This window comes from Etheostoma cragini, chromosome 22 (genome assembly GCF_013103735.1).
Source record: "Etheostoma cragini isolate CJK2018 chromosome 22, CSU_Ecrag_1.0, whole genome shotgun sequence".
Classification (NCBI taxonomy): Eukaryota; Metazoa; Chordata; class Actinopteri; order Perciformes; family Percidae; genus Etheostoma; species Etheostoma cragini.
Genome location: NC_048428.1, coordinates 3,807,162 through 3,822,191, shown reverse-complemented (window position 1 = coordinate 3,822,191; position 15,030 = coordinate 3,807,162). Strand labels below are relative to the sequence as shown.

Below are 15,030 nucleotides of genomic sequence, written 5' to 3'. Positions count from 1 at the left end.
CTGTCCTTGAGAAACATACAATGTAAACTTTCGTTCTTACCAAAACATTAATTCTGAGAAAATGTACAAAAAGTTCATAATCGCCATTGTTGGGTTACCTATCGTTAATGATATAACGCTGTTTGCGCAAAGGGACCAGTTAACGTTACCTGTCGGTCACTTCGTCTCTAATGGTCCGCTCACAGTGAAGTCCTGATAGGATCACTAGGTTAGTCGGGCGGCCGCTTGCTCTGCCTGCATTCTGCTGCGGCTCAGCGGCTAACAACTAAGCTAACTGCTAACAGACTCAGCTGCGACCAATTAACAATACAAATTCTGCCATTATGTATTTAATTCATAAAAGGCTTCTTGTGTCAGTGTATTGGCCGTGCAGTGTCTGCGTGTGCTTCTCCCATGATCGAACATAGAACGCTGCCACGTCAGAGCGGCCAAAGTGTCAAAAACCTTCCCCGTCCATTTTGACAAGCGTCCTTCACAGGGCAGCCAGAGCTTCTTTGCAGCTCAAGTCTGTACGTACAGTCATTCTACACAAAACATTGGAGGTAGGCCTACTGATGGCCTTATTTGACTTTTCTTCATGAGCTCCAACTTTAAGGGCGCCAACAAAACTTAATGCAAGCTTGCTAAAAGAAGGAGCTAAAAAAAGAGTAAACTCAGGTTAAAACACTAAAAAACAAATGGGTCTTTATCTTCACTATTTTACTTTCATATTGGGATTTCTCTATATTAATTTGAACTAAATCCTGCATTCATCGAATACAAAATTGAACGGAGATACGGTGTTTGTGTGGTTTCTCCTACTGTAAATCTACCAAATTGTTTAATTCCCACCCTAATGTGTTGCACCTGGGCGTCATTGTTTTCCCTGTCTTATGATTTGAAGTTCAGTCTTCCCCATACAAAATCTCTAAATTTGACAACCACATGAAAAAAGTGTCCTGCCTTAAACAGTAACTTCATAGTTTAGATTTTTTTTCATGTAAAATGAACAAAATTGCAGCAATATCCTTTTTCAGTTTAGTGAAGTGCTACCCAATAAGAATTAAAATGATTTATTTCCATTTGCAAAATAAACAAAACTATGTCCGTCTCTTTGGTGCAGTCAATTATTCTAAATATATACCTAAATCTAGTAGCATAGAAAACATGCATATTGTGGCAAAGTTGCCTTTGCTGTTTGTGATTATCCAGGTGAATGCTAAAAAGCATCTGTATGAATGGATTATTTTGTTGAGTATTTATTAAATCTATTAATTGCATGAAGTAAATAAGAAATATTGGTAAGGGAGTCAGAAATGTGTTAATATGTTTAACCTTTTGAATGAATTTAAAATAAATTATTATTAACTATTAGCCTATGAGCCCCTGCCCCCAAAATGTCTGCACATCCCTATTTATCCTGCATCTATTTTCTTTTCCATTTAGGACATTTGCGAATCAACTTTGGCTGTACATAGACCAATGACAAAGTTGCATGATCGGATGTGACTACTGACTAGTATTATGATGGCAGCTTCTGATATTAGAAATAAGTGAGAAATGTGTTCTAGAGGGGGCTTTTGTTAACACTAGACCAACGGGAAAATTCTTTCTTTGATGGGTTCAGATGTCTATCCTATATCCGTATATCCTCTAGGTTCAGTTTTCTAGTTTTCTAGTTCTTGTGTGAGTGTCCACTCAGTGCTGTCAGTTAAACGCGTACCCATTTTAACGGCATCAATTTTTTTATCACGAGATTAACGTTCTTTTTGGGCACTCTCTGCTCCTTCATCCTCAGCTTCTTCTCTCTTGGCCTTTCCTCTCTCTGTTCCTTCGTCCTGACATTCTCCTCTCTCCTCTTCATATTCCTTCTCTCTCAAATCGTTTCTTCATTCTATGTTTGTCTTACTTTTTTTGTCATCTCCTCTCTCTATCTCCTTCATCTCTATATCGCCTCACTCTGTGCTCTGCATCATTGCCTGTCTCACCTATGTATGTAAAGAGAAATTAAAATGGAGAAAAGACAGCTTGGCACACCACATTCTGTATATAATAGTATGTGTTATATCACTTTATAAGCCCTATGAGCTATTCCTTTCAGACAAACCAGGGTTAGGGTTAAACAATTAAAATAAATTATTTATCTAACATTCAATCTTTTGGTATCCAGTCTGAATGTAATTGACTTAATACTTACTAAGCTCCCTTTGCTAGCTGACTAGCAAAGGGAGCTGGTTGTCATTTACTTTCAGTGGGTTCATGCCAGAGAATGCATGACATTACATCCAGTTATTTTTCTGACAATACATCCTGAATTTTTCTCTGAATTACGTGGCCTAATGGGAAAAGGTAGAGGGGACTTGCAACTTTGTGTCTGAAAGGGGTAACCTAATCAACGCCGTGGCTTGTTGAGTCAATGGCAGGAAGCTACCGTGAACCAAATTACCGTCAATAACATAAAGTTGAGTAATGTTTTCCACGCTCTCTCACTTTCAACCGAGGCAGTTTGCCAGCACCGGGAGGAGTGCTGCTGTCTTGACGGCGCTTAAAAAAACAAATATCCATTTTTGAAATCCATTCATTACATGAGATGTGATGCAATGCAGGCTAGACACTGATGGATCTTTGATGCAGTCTGCTGCTTCCTGCTGGCTATGCAAGAGATTGGTCAACACATTCTCATTCCTATCTCTTAAAATATGGACGCTTGGTCAGGTGACTTTGTTGTTGTTATTGACACTAAAAGACTCCTTTAGCGTCTTATCTGAACATGCTTTGTCGGGACTATTGCCGTCCTTTTTGCTCTTAATAAAAACACGCTTGGTCGGGCGTATTGGCGTCCCTTTTGCGCTTTATTTAAACACGCTTGGTCGGGCGTATTGGCATCCCTTTCGCGCTTTATTGAAACACGCTTGGTTGGGACTATTGGCGTCCCTTTGATACTGTTATAGCAAGTAAAAGGACAAGGGTGGGCTTACATTTCCTTGAGACTAGGGACGAACAGGACGGTTGGGTTTAGGGAAAGATCGTGGGTGGGCTTACGTTTCCGTGACATGCGGGAAGAACGAGACAGTTAAAGAACAAAGCAACTTTAGGAAAGGTGTCACGCAAGAGACAAACCCCTGTCCCCTGGGTGAAATGTCCCTGCACAGAATTTCTGCCTTACATACTTTTCCCTCCACTTTTGGGTCTTTTGTTTGTTGCAAGATTTCTGCTCATGTTCAAAACTTTGCGCACATTCAAAATATAACTCATCCCATCTTTGTTCTCTGTGATATGGAGGAGTCGTGGAGGAGTACTCAAACTTCTGTTGTCCTTTTCTTTCACTGTAAACTCAAAACGTATTCCCTGCCTTTTGGAGTTAAATTCCCCTTTACACCGTGTAACAACCAGAACATTAGATTCATCCCCAAAACATGTAGGCTAAATGCAATGCAAGATTAACAGAGCGGAGTCTTTAGTTGCAATTTCCAAGTTGAACCACTTCCTACACCACCTTAATTTGGATGTACTGGTAGAGTGCTTCTTGGCGTCAGCTTGAAGGTTTGCGCTTTCAACACAGTCTAATCATTGTTGCTTGCAGTCAGTATGGCAACAACACTTCATGGGCTTTGCTTATCTGATCTGCTGGATCTTCGATGAGTTGGTACCATGGCGGTGGTCTTGTAGTCTGTCCTGACCGGGTTAACCCACGAGTTCTCACTTGTAGGTTCATGGGGATTTAGATGGTCTTGATTTCTCAAAGCAATCAGGCACACAGAGGGAGAGAGAGAGAGAGAGAGAGAGAGAGACACACACACACACACACACACACACAGAAAGACCGATGGATGGACAGAGAGAAACACACACACACACACACATACACACACATACACACACACACAAACACACACACACAGTGCCACAGATATAGGCTACAAGTGCCACAGTTTTCCCCACTCATCCTGTATCTTTCTATCAGAGAGAGAGGTAGAGAGAAAGAGAACCGAGAGGGGATGGTTTGCTTTGTGACGGCGTGGAAAAATAAGCGTCCAGGCAACCAGGCTTGTTTACATGGGCTAATGTCCGGTTTAGTAATTGTCAGTCAACTACTCAAAATACATTCGGGGTCTCACTCAAAACATTTGGGGCTGAAGCCCAGGCAAAAATGTCTGACGCCGCCTCTGGTCCATGTGTCTGTATTTTACGAGTTTGGCGTGAATGGTTGGAAGTTGGATAAACACTGACAGCAAGCTACCATGACGTATGTCCTCATTCTCATGACTGCTAACGAAAGAAACTAACACTAACCAATATGAAACTAAAATGACATAAGCTTAATTTAGAATGGCTTAGGAACGATGGACTACTTAGAGGTGGATAAATACAATTTCTGCAATTTAGAGGCGGGTAAACGCACTTTGGAGGTGGGTTAACGTTATTTCCAAATGTCAGGAGGTGCGTAAACAGCGTTTACGTGTGTGTAGCCACTACTACATTCCTGAATATAGTGAATTTTAAATACTGCATTTTAGCCATCCTAAGTTTTAGGAACAGTGGAACTCACCAACCAGTTTCTCAACATATTGGCCCAATTTGTCACTAGATATACCATATCTACAAAGGAAATGACTTGACTTGACTTGAATTTGCCACTCCTCTTTAACTTCAACACCAATGACTCAAATGGGTTTTGTGCCTAAACAGTTTTGGAGTTCCTTGCGTATTCCTCAGAAACATTTCTCTCATTACGCCAATCCTGATTGGCCGGTGATCGAGTGTCCGCGTCACGTGGGTCCATCCCCCTTCAAATAGCTTATGCTACGACGCGGACACCATTCTAAAACCTCTTCTCGCTTCGAAGCAAATCTCAGTCGTGCAGGCGGGCTAGCTAAACTGTCCACTGACCGGAGCCATCCTAGCTTAACCTCTCCGTCGCCGGGCGCTACCTGCTTTTGACACGACTCGAGCATTATCCGCTTAGCCGTTTCACGGTAAGGCTATTTCTGCGCGTTAGCACACCAGCTACTGCTCAGTATCTTCGCGTTTAACAGTCCTGCTAACAAAGATGTCTTCTAACGTCCCTCACGCCAGAGGACACGAAGACCCAGGGGCTCGACTTTGCCATTGTGGTAAAAAAATTTCGAGCAGGGACACACACCAGGTCTGCTCTTGTTGCCTCGGGCTGGAACACGCCCGCCTGGCCTTTGAAGCCCCTGGTTCATGCAGACATTGTGCCTGCTTTACCATGAAGAGCCTTCGCCGACGGCTAGCGCGCCAAGCTAGCTTGTCGGGGAAGGACCCATACCTGCCCAACACCAATTTGCCGGCCGGCAATGAGGTGTATGGCGCGGACGCCGTACTGTGCGCCTGTCCCAGCTGGGGATCACAGCCGGAGCTGGGCGTGGGGGCCCCGCTCGTGGAGGACGTACTCGAGCTGGACTACGAGGACTAGGACTCCCCGGTGCTCCTCATATCAGAGGATGACGAAGACGAGTTCGAAATGTTCATCCCCTCCGCCCAGGCTGTCAAGCCTGATGCTGTGTCTGCCTTCGGAGACGAGGACGAAAGTGTACCAGCTTCCCCCGCTCCCAGCATGGACATGCAGGACGTGTGCAAACCCGCTGCTCCCAGGCTAAACATCCCTTGGCCCGCGGTCGTGTTGGAGTCCACCAGATCACGCTACAAGGGGAAGAAATTGCCCCTGACCAAGAGGTCGGCAAAACAGCTACTTCCAGTTTTTCCTGAACTGCTGGAAGAGGTATCCTCTTCGTGGAAACACCTACCTTTCAGCGGTAAGAGCCCGATTCAGGGAGCTTCCTCTCTGGTGTTTGAGGGCATGGAAAAGCTGGGAATATTCCGCATGCCCCCGATGGAGCCGTTGGTTGCAGTCCACCTCCACCCGCGGGTGACTGCAACAACTTCACGGAACCCCACACTGCCATCGAAGGCAGACCGTTTCCAGTCTGCCTTTACCGAGAGGGCGTATAAAGCAGCAGCTTTAGCGGTGAGAGCTCTGAATGTCTCCTCTATTCTCACAGCGTACCAAGCGGAGCTGTGTGAGGACATGGTCACCAAACCAGAGCCTGCTATGTGGGAAGAGATTACTGTGATCACGGACATCTGCCTCCGCAAGCAGCGCTGTGCGGTCCAGGCCACGGGTAAATCTATGGGGCTAATGGTTCTACAGGAAAGGGCTTGATGGCTCAACCTGACGAACCTGTCCAACAGGGAAAAAGAGGACATTTTATGCCCAACGTCCCTGACGGAGTATTCGGCACCGCTCTGGCCTTAATGCAGCAGAGGTGTGTGGCGAAGAAGAAGGAAGACGAGGCTCTTCAACTCTGCCTCCCCTGCCTCCAGGCGCGCGCCAGTCTTTTGCTCAAGCTGTCTTGCGGTCTGCTCAGTTCAAAATCCCCAAACGGCCAGATCCCCAGCCCGCCCCAGCTGCCCCACCTCAGCAGAAGGCAAGAGGGAGCTGGCCCAGGTAAGCCCCTGCACAGACGACTGCCCCACCGGGACAGCCAGCCCAGGCCGCTTTTCAGCAGGTAAAGAAGAAGAAGAGGGCGGATTGACAACCGACCTCTCCCCACCTGCGTCAGGGCTGGAAGATCCCCTTTCCCCAGCCCCACGTTTTCTGTTCATAAGTGTGATGCAGGAGGTTTCACGTCCCCCACGCTCCCCGTTGTGGCGTGCACTGCTAGACAGGCGTGTCCTCTCAAAGGGAAGCGGAGACTTTGTTGCCGTTTGGTGACGGCAGGCCCTTTCCCCCATCCAAGTTACCCAAGCACACACTCCCTCTTTTCAACAGAATTAAAGCATGTCCCACTGTCTAATCCAGAAATAATGTCAAAGGCGCAGTTTAAAAAAATGAACAAAAAAGAAATAAATGGTTCGGGGGCTTCACCGCTCCAGAGAGAAGATCAACTCGCGCTTGCTCATTGTCGGCCACGGGTCACTCCTGAGTACCGCCACAAGATGGCCTCATAGCTCAGTTAATGAGGGCACAGAGTGTAGAGGACACATTGGGGGCTGCCACTCCTCTCTCTTACCAGAGATTTTGTAATAAACACAGAGAAGAGTGTTCTTTCCCCAGTGCAAAATAAAATATTCCAGGGGCTATCTCTGGACTCGGTGTCCTTCACAGCCCGCCTGAGCCCGGCGGAGAGGTGAAGGTTATCAAGGCTCGTCTCACGCATTTTCGACTACGCTGGTCCGTTGATTTCAGGATATGTCTGAGGTTACTGGGACTGATGGCGGCGGCTATTTTGGTGATCCCAGTAGGCCGCCTGTTTATGAGGGATTTACAGCGTTGGGTTGCCTCCCTCAGACTGGATTCTGTGTGTCATGGCCCACGGAGGGTAACGGTTAGTGTGGAGTGCGGAATGGCGCTGCGCAGATGGAGGCATCCGGCTTTCTTGGCGCAGGGAGTAACCTAGGGCGCCGTCCTGGCTCGGAAGGTGGTCACCACGGACGCGAGCCTTTCGGGCTGGGGGGGAATACATGAGGGTCGTTTTGTGAGAGGCGTTTGGAGATAGAGTCTCCGGCGCTGTCACATAAATTACCTTGTGTCTCTTGCCCTGAGGCATTTCCTGACGCTTCTCAGCGGACATCCTGTACTGGTGAGAACGGACAACACGACAACGGTAGCCTATGTAAACCTTCAGGGGGGCTGGCGTTTCCGTCAGTTACACACGCTGGGACGCAGACTGATACTGTGGACCAGCAGACACCTCCTGAGAGTGACACATGTCCCCTGGGCTCTAAACCACGGTGCAGATTTGCTGTCCAGGGGCGCGCTGCTGTTCGGCAACTGGACTCTGCACCCAGCCATTGTGAGGCAGGTGTGGTCACGCTATGGCCGGGCCGAAGTGGACCTGTTTGCATCGAAAGACAATGCGCAGTGTCCGCTGTATTTCTCAATACGCAATCCAGGTGCGCCTCTCGGCGTGGACGCGCTTGCGCACGCGTGGCCGTCGGTTCTCCTGTATGCTTTCCCTCCTCTGGCTCTGATTACCCCCAACTCTATCCAGGGTGAGAGAGCAGCGGAGCAGGATGATTCTAATAGCTCCACACTGGCCAGCGATGCACTGGCTGGCGGAGATTTATCTACTCCTTTGCGGACAGCCGTGGCAACTCCCACTACGCAGGGACATGCTGTCCCAGGCGGGGGGGACAATCTTTCACCCGCACCCAGAGCGTCTGGGACTAAGCCAGGGCTTCTTCCACCAGATCACTGTATGACTGTAAGTGGAGGGTGTTTGAGGAGTGGTGTCTCAGGGAGGGACATGTCTCTATTCAGTGCCCTGTTGGCGCAACTTTGTCATTCTTGCAGGACTTGATTGACAAACGTAAAGCCTTCTCCACCAGAAAAGTGTACCTTGCTGCCATTGCAGCTTGTCATGTGGGGTTTGATGGTAAAACAACTAGCCAAAATCCTTTGGTTTGCCGTTTTATGAAAGGAGCACGACGGCTGCTCCCTGTTTCCAAGCCGTTGGCTCCCCCATGGGACCTGGCAGTGGTGTTGGATGGGCTTGCTAGCCCCCCTTTTGAACCCCTGGGGGAGGTCGACCTGAAGCATCTGTCTTTGAAGACAGTGCTGCTGCTAGCCTTGGCGTCTGAAAAACGGGTTGGCGAAATTCATGCGCTTTCTGTGCATCCATCATGCACTCAGTTTGCCCCAGGGCGTCTCAGGGTTTTATTGAAACCTAATCCTGCCTTTGTGCCCAAGGTGGTTGGCTCATGCTCTCCCATTGACGTTTTGGCACTCTTTTCCCCGCCTTTTTCTTCCTCAGAGGAATGGCGGTTCCACGCACTGTGTCCAGTTCGTGCTCTGCACATTTAAATGGACAGGACTGCGGGTTTTCGACGGAGTGACCAGCTATTTGTGTCCTGGGCTAGCCCACACAGGGGTAAGCCTGTGACAAAGCAACGAATGTCTCATTGGGTTGTGGAATCCATTGCTCTGGCTTACACGTGTAAGGGTTTGCTGGCCCCACAGAGCCTGCGTGTTCACTCAACTCGCGGCCTTGCTGCATCCTGGGCCTTATTTAGAGGCGTTTTAATCCAGGACATTTGTGCAGCGCTATGCTGGTCTTCACCTCTCACTTTTGTTTGGTTTTATAGACTGGACGTCTCTGCGCCGAGCATGGCACGTGCAGTGATGAGCCCGGGGCTATTGCTGGAGCAGAGCATTGCTACCTGAATGTCGGTGGTTCCTGAGATAAGCTTGTCTGGCAATACGGGAGTCTCCATATCCCATAGTGAGACATCAAAACGAATGCTATGACTGAGATCTTTAGATCCATTCAGGGTCTCCACGAAGGCAGAATACTCCGAACTCTTGTTTGGTGCATATGCACAAACAACAGTCAGAGTTTTCCCCCCCATCGCCCGCAGGCGTAGGGAGGCGACCCTCTCGTTCACAGGGGTAAACTCCAACGCAGCGGCGCTCAGCCGGGGACTTGTGAGTATCCCCACACCCGCCCGGCGCCTCACACCCTGGGCAACTCCGGAGTAGGACAGAGTCCAACCCCTATCCAGGAGTATGGTTCCAGAACCGAGACTGTGCGTAGAGATAAGCCCCACCAGATCTAACTGGTAGCATAAGTTCCAGCTCCTTCCCCAACTGAGAGGTGAAATTCCACGTCCCCAGAGCCAGCCTCTGCCGCCTTCTGACCTTCGCCGCCACCCATGTGGCAACGCACCCGACCCCACTGGTTCCTCCCATAGGTGGTGGGCCCATGATATGGAGAGAGAAGTGCCACGTAGCTTTTTCGGGCTGTGCCCAACCGGGCTCCGTGCCAAACCCGGCCACCAGGCGCTTGCTGACGAGCCCGCCTTCGGGGGCTGGCTTCCTCCGGTCAGGGGCGCTCGATCTCTTCCTCGTTTTTTCGTAGGATTTTCGAACCATTCTTTGTCTGGCCCCTCCCCTGAGACCACTTTGCCATGGCAGACCATACCAGGAGCACAAAGCTCCAGACAACACAGCCCTCAGGTTCATAGGGACACACAAACTTCTCCACCAAGATAAGGTGATGGTTCCCGGAGAGGAATCAATATATGCTTGCACCTGGCTCTAAAGAAACACTGACTTTAGACATGAAAATAGAGGACACTTCAGAAACAATTGGAAGAAAACTTGGGATAACTCTAATTTACTAATTTAACTAATTGTAAGGATGATTACGGTCAATTTCAACATTGTGTAGTTCTGTTGTTTATAACCGTGGAATGCTGTCAGTGGAGTTAGCACCCAACAGGCCTAAACAGGGCTTAAACATGTTTTAAAACAAGTTTTAAACATGTTTTTAGCCTCTAAACATGTTAACAATGTCATTACAAGTGCCTACCCATGTGCAGTAATTCCTTCAGAGTGAACACAGTGAATCTGACTGCAGGAGATGTGAAAGAAAGGCATAAAAATTGTGATTATCCATACCTCTGAGGTCCACACTAGTCGATTGTCAAACTCATACAATCCAATATTCCAAAATGTGTTTTTTTTCTACACAAAAAACAATTTGCTGTTGTAATGGCCTTAGTAATAACTATGTAGAAACAGGCTGTAACCTGACACAACAGTGGAACCAGCAGAACTACAAGAGTTCAAGAGCTATTGAGCATGCACATAGGTAACTGAGCAAAAGTGAGCTTTTGAACTTTTGACCTGCTGCAGCCGGCTGCTCTGCTCTCCTGGCTCCACTGTGGTGTCAGGTTACAGCCTGTTTCTACACAGTATGTACATATTATGTGAAAGCGCTTCGAGTAGTTGTTATGACTAGAAAATCACTATATAACAACAGTCCAAACATTCCAAGAAGGGTGATTTGAAGACAGTGAGTGATTGCTTTCAGCCAAGAAATGCATCCAAAAGATAAACAGTCCAAAACATCCTAAGAGTTGGTCCCCGGTCCAAATCTATTCCTCATACAAACCCAGAGTCAAGAAAGCACAAGCCTAATGTAATTACAGGGCTGGTATCAATAAGTAAGCACTCACCCAAACTGTTAAACTCTGGTTGACATGAGTCATTGACATTGAGTGTCATTAAATGCTCTGCATATGGACAGAACTGCTTTTCTCTCTTTATGTGTTTACAAATGGTGTTGGCATATGTAATAGACACGACTACTTTGATGTACATTCAGCCAGGTAAAGGAGATACATCCAAATTCACTTGTCAACGGCGTTTTTTTGTCAGTGGTGTAAAATGGTGCCTCGCAAAAGTTAACAAAAGAAACTGATCTGCGGGCACTCAAGTAATGAAGTATCTCTTGCCACAGCTTTTGTGCAGACTCTCACAATGGTCCGTGTGATATGGATCCCTCTCAGACGGGCAAAGTGGCCACCTTTTGTGAGAGCCGAGCACACGGGATCCAAGGTGAGCCTCTCTCCTCAAAGCGGCCAAAGTAATTATGATATAATTTTTCTTCATGATTTCAGCGAGTCTTCTCACTTTACTCAAAGACCCTAGAATTGGGCTGGAGTTAGCTGGCGAAAGCACTGATGCAGTGTGCTGGGGTTTCCCAACAGCTTTTCCGTGCTCTGGGAATTTTAGAACAGCTTCATTCACTGGCTTTTAATGTATTTGAAACTAATTTTCCACTAAAAGTTTTGTTTTGTGCACTGATGACAATAATAAGGTACATTTTTTTTTATAAAGCAACTAGATATCTTCATCCTGAATTTGCATTTCCATCGACCTGGGGCAATAAAAACTTTTGTGTCATAATTTTTAAATTATTTTAGATGTATACATTTTTATCTTGTTAGTTTATTTTCTACATCAGATTTTTACCCTTTTATTATAATTCTTTATTGCATTATAGCCTTTTCCTCAAGAGTATGTGACCGCATTGCACACATATTTAACAGCATGTGACAGATAAGATATTTTATCCCTAGCCTATACAGTTCCTACGTTAACTAATATTGCCAATTTTCTCTACTGATGAGGGAAATAAAACACAATGACCGTGGCTGTTTGTAGTTTATTATAAAGATTTTATAGATTTTTTGGAACATCACTGATATGATTAGCGCTACAGCAGTTTGTCAGTCCACATTTGACAAAATCATCTATTTCAAATTACAGATTAATATTTAGTTGTGTTTTTTGTAATCTGAAGGTTGGGGAAAATATAAGTGGTTCATGGGACACATTAAGTATTTGTTTGCAAGCTCACAAATGTTTAAAGAATGCATAGTTTTGACCTTTACGCCGGAGCTCGAAACACTGCATCAATAAAAACGTTTGGGTGATTTCATCATCAAAATTTCTTTATGTTGACAACCCCTTCTTTTTCTCAACTAAATTGTCATTTGCAAATTTAACTTGTATTGTTTGGGCACATTTTAAAAATGTATGTTCTATTAAGGTATCAAATGTTTAAAGCTACAGTGTGTAGTTTCTGTTGCCCCCAATGTGGAATTCTAAGTAATGACAACAACGCTCATATCACACAAGACTTACTAGACAGCACGTGCACCCCGCAGTTGTGTGTAGCTGATAGTCTTAATTAGCTTTGTAGCAACTCAGTGGCTTGCATGTAATGGATGTTTTTCGGAACCCAAAAGTTACGCACTAAAGCTTTAAATCTAATTATTTTCCTGTTTTTGTTATTTATGGTTGATGGAGTTTAGTACTGTTACATTATTTAGAGATGTTAGGGAAGGGTGTTGTAGTGTCCTGCTAAAACAGTCTCTTATCACTTTGCAACTCATGAAACACAACGCACAAATAAATGCAAAGTAATTTGTATCTGTAAACACAATGCACAAATTAATGTGCCTCCAATTTGTGACTTGTGAAACACAATGCCCAAATGAATATAGAGCGATTTGTATCTGTGAATGCGTCTCTGTGTCTACCTCTAATTGTTAACTCGCATTTCATCATTTGTTATCAACTTATATTTCAATCGTAATATATTTGTAAACTGCTTTCTATTTGTTTGAATCCATTTGAAACTATTTTTCCGCGCTATGTGGTCAAAATACAATCCAGTGCTCTCCAGTAGATGGCAGTAATGCAACACTTGTTTGACTCAAGCAACCAACGTACATAGGTCACGCTGCCCTCATGCCGCCTTCAATCCGATTGGCAGTCGCTCTGTCTTATCACTCAGCATTTGCATAAAATGGACTTCTTGTCTATTTTGGCCCCGCCTTACTCGTGTCAAGCTTGTCGCTGGCAAACGGCCACTCCCGTTGAAAATGAATGGCAGCTCATTGCTTTGTCCATGTCTCTTGCAGCTAATGTGACTGAGGGGTAACAGCAGGCTACATGAAGAACAGAGACTTACCAAATTGGTAAGATCTCAGACAGAGGTCAAAGGGCACACACATTGAGCCAAAAATCCTACCTCAAATTTTATAGCTATTGATGGGTAAAAGACTCGCTGTGACTACACTTGACTAGCAATGCTCCAAGATAAAAAAACCCAAGTCTGTGGTTGGAAAAAATATCATGAAACACATTTTATCTAACTAAAATATTCCTGTATAAGCGTTAATGCAAATATGGTTGCACAAAGAAATAAATTACATAAAATAAAAATAATATTGATAAATAACATTCATAATGATTATCAATAACATTGTTTCATGTTTACATACAGTATATATGAGGAAATGAAAAACTTAAAAAACAAATTGTATCTGTAAATCCTCTTTTTGTCTAGGAAATTGACAACATTACACTCCCACATCCAGGTCATCCGTTGTGACCTTGCGCTTAAAACCAACATGGACAACCCAGTGGAAACTACTTAATACAAACACTAAAAACTGTGGACTAAAACTATCTATAAAGTTGTTTTAAAAGTCATCCAATAATCAAGTATAAAACAAGTAGTATCATCATTACTTGCTGTAAGACCGACAAAAAGAAACATCTTTCAAACATTTGTTTGGATTAAATCAATTGAACAGAGACAGGTTGGAAGGTTTTAAACCAAAGCAATCATTTACTGGGGGCTTCTTTAGGCAGGTGGCGTGAACCCACTGTGGCCAACTGCCACTTTGCTTGTTTGAAAGTCATGATGTCACTCTCTCTAATGGGTGGGTCAAATTTTCTGGGTGGGCAAAGCAAAGAAAAGGGAGATAACCTTGCTCCATATGACCTCATAAGGAGCAAGATTTCTGATCGGCCCTTCCGAGCTTACATTTTCTCAAAGGTAGAGCAGGATACCTAGGGCTTGTTTACACCTATTGCCATTTCTAGCCACTGGTGGACCATAGTCAGGCTGGAGGAACGCATATTAAAAAAACTCATTTAGGGACATTTACATGAGATGTGACCTTTAAAGTACAAAAAAATCTTTGTTGTTGGATCAATCAACATTGAAATCAATCATTATCAATAAATATGGTCACTGTTGTATTACTGTGTTGCAAAGTGGAATGGGTGCACACGCGCGGCCTGGAAGTGCCCTGTGTGTGCTCTCTTACCTGGTCAAAGCCATCAAAAAAAGCGTTTCTATCTTCTAGTTGGATAACTAATGCTGTTATACTTATTGTTTGTTTATTTTTACTAATCACACGGCAGCAGATATTCTTCGAAAAAGATATTACTCCTATCCAGCTGTCATGGAGAGTTGTTGCGTTTTGTCCTACAGAGCTGCTGGGCCGAGGGTCCGCGTCACACGGACGCATGTGTAACCAGGCCCAATGGAGGGCTTAGCCAAACTTAGTAAATCGTACTTTGACAACGCCACCTTGGGAATTGCACCCAAAGAGTTTAACATATAACCGTAATTGCTAACAATCCCAGGAATTCCCACTACACAGGTCAGGCCACAGAGTAATCAGAGGCGTTGTTAGGTGTGACTATGTAAATAATTTATTGTACATTCAAAATAAACACCAACATTTGTTTAAACATTTACTATAAAAGAACAAATAATAAACACAACTAATGCAATAAAGAAAACAACACAATCAATAACGCATAAAACAAACTAAAAACACGGGCGCTTTATAAATTAAATGCTAAGAATAAAATAATCTAAGGTAGACAAAACAGTCTGACTAAAGCAAAACGATACTAATGAGGCAAAACAGCAG

General features: G+C 45.0%; 1 pseudogene; it reads left to right on the top strand.

Moving 5' to 3' along the window:
- The first annotated feature begins 6,162 nt into the window (after positions 1 to 6,162).
- LOC117938244 lies at positions 6,163 to 14,647 on the top strand (annotated as a pseudogene).
- Positions 14,648 to 15,030: the final 383 nt, after the last annotated feature.